The sequence below is a fragment of the Anneissia japonica genome, unplaced genomic scaffold (genome assembly GCF_011630105.1).
Source record: "Anneissia japonica isolate Jap-2015-1 unplaced genomic scaffold, ASM1163010v1 scaffold287736_len1891122_cov214, whole genome shotgun sequence".
Classification (NCBI taxonomy): domain Eukaryota; kingdom Metazoa; phylum Echinodermata; class Crinoidea; order Comatulida; family Comatulidae; genus Anneissia; species Anneissia japonica.
In genome coordinates, this window is record NW_022756106.1 from 1394178 (window position 1) to 1396801 (window position 2624).

Sequence of the window (2624 nt, forward strand, 5' to 3'; positions counted from 1 at the left end):
TGTGGTATATACAATACGGTATATATACACGAATAAAACATTTTGTGTTCTACTGTCTAAGCGTTTTTGCATCATAAATATAAAAAAGTAGATCAAAAACATAGGACTCTGTAGTCTATATGACCTACTGATATGACACCGAGATAGTAAGTGGCTATACGTTCGAGAAACTTTTTCATACAACTGAAAAAGGAACTTTCATTGGCCATCTTGACATAATTTCCTGATGATTGCATGATAATCTCTGATATTAAAAACATGGGTAAAGGTGTGATTGACTTTGTTACGTTACTGTAGATATGAAGATAAAATAACAATATTTTGGCAGTCATCTTGAAATCAAATGTGGCGGCCATCTGACATAATTTCTGATGATTGCATGCTCCCTGATATTGAAAACATCGGTTAAGACATTTGAATGACAGTGCTAGGTGTTGTAGATATGAAGATTATTGATAAAAATCTAATATATTGGCAGCCATTTTGAATTTCAAGATGGCGGCCACTAAGTGGCGTTATTTTTTTTGGGGTCTTTTTTTTTAATGATCCTTAGGTGTCATAGTATCACTGTGGGAAGTTTCATGCTTTCTTCCAAAAGTGCACTCTACTATCTTGCAATTTTACGGAGTCCACTATCATATGTATGCTGATGACATACAAATTACAGTACATCCCATTCTACCCTTCTTCTGATTACATCTCTTTATTCCATAAACTTAAAAAATGCATCTCTGAAATCCAAACTTGGATGACGAATAGCGTGCTGAAACCCAATGCCAATAAGACTAAATTTACCATATTTCTCTCTAAATTTTATGCTCCTAAATCAGAATTTCCTTCTCTCAGATTCGGCGCCTCCACAATTCACCCCTCTTCGTCTGTAAAAAACCTTGGCGTTATCTTTGACCAGCACATAACATTCAATGAACAATTCAACTCTGTATGTAAATCTGCTATCACATCCGCATTATCAGCCGGATCAGAAAATTTCTCAATCTTGCTACTTCCCAATCACTTCCATGCTTTTGTTTCGTCAAACTCGATTACTGCAACTCCTACTGTTCGACTTTCCCACATATTTAATCAAGCGTCTTCAATTAATTCAAAATATTGCTGTCCGTGTCTGTACTTTGACTCCAATATATAAGTCACATTACCTCAGTAATTAGTATCTCCTTGCGTCCTGTTGACAAACGCAATTTTTAAAAGCAATCCATTTAAGCATCCCTCCATACCTTGCTGCTCTAGCTTAACAACTAGCTCTAGCGTACACTGCGCCTTTGATCATTGTTCTTTGGAATTGGCGTATTACTAAATTTGTATTATTATTATTATTATTATTATTATTTTAAATTGTTGATATTGTAGGAAAGTTCAAGCCTTTAGGACGATGAATAAAGCTATGTGTAGATCCATGGACAGACATACCAAGCCACTTTTATAATAATATTATTATTAGTATGTATGTATATGCTGGAGGGTTTTGAGCTGTGTGTCGGATAATTCATACACCGTTAATATATATTCTTCGGAGAGAAGGCGTAGCATATTGCACAAAAATACGGAGCTTATATTCGTTCCTAATTAGGCTGTCATCTATATTATTAATTATGGTATTAATTTTTTCTTTATATCAATTCAAACCGCTCTTTTGTTTTCCCACTAAAATATAGCATGTTATCTGAGGAATATACATCTTGAATTATATGTTTTACTTATGTTCTTATTTGCATGTTATCAAACACGAGAGCTACGCTATGCAGTATGGTTTTATGCAATGATGGTGTTTGTTACTACAGTATACCAAATGTATACCTATATGGAAATTTCGTTATAATGCTCTTCACAGTAATACCAATTCATGCTGTCATATAGGTCTATTACAAATTCAACTTTCTGGTGATATTCATCCTAACTTAACCCATGACCTGGGAGTTTAAATAAACGCAACTTCAAACGCAAATCGCATAATGGTCTCAGGCTGGCTCATTTAAATATTGATCAACTGCGCTTATTAATGTATATCATACCCGACCTCAGATTTGAGAAACCAAACTTTTTCATTGATCCAAACAGCTTCCTCTTCTTCAATAATCAGGGGCGGATTTAGGGGGGGCCGGCTCCGCCCCCCCCCCCACTTTTGGGAGGTAAAAAAAAGAAAAAAAGATAGAAAGAGAAAAAAATAATAGCCCAGAATGCCTCAAATGTTATGTTCGGGCGTCTAGAACACAACAATTTCGCGGGGGAATGCCCCCGGACTCCTAGGACAGTGTTGTCTCGATCGGCCCCCTCCCCTTTCGGCTCCCATTTTTGGACATTTCTGGATCCGCCCCTGCTGTTCATATTCTTGCAATATCTGAAGCTAAACTGTATTCGGATATTAGTGAGTGTGAGGTGGGGATCAATGGTTACAAACCTCTACGCAATGATGAGGGGGAGGCGATGTATGTTGCTAATAATCTCTCTTACAGAGAAATTATACTTGATGATGACTCACAAAGTAATCCAGAGGTGACGGAACTAGGGGGTGCTGTGTTATGGAGAGTAATGTGTGACCGGAAATGGTCTGCAGTCAGTTGGTTGTTACCATGCGCCAGTGATGTTGGAGTATATAGTACAGCAAT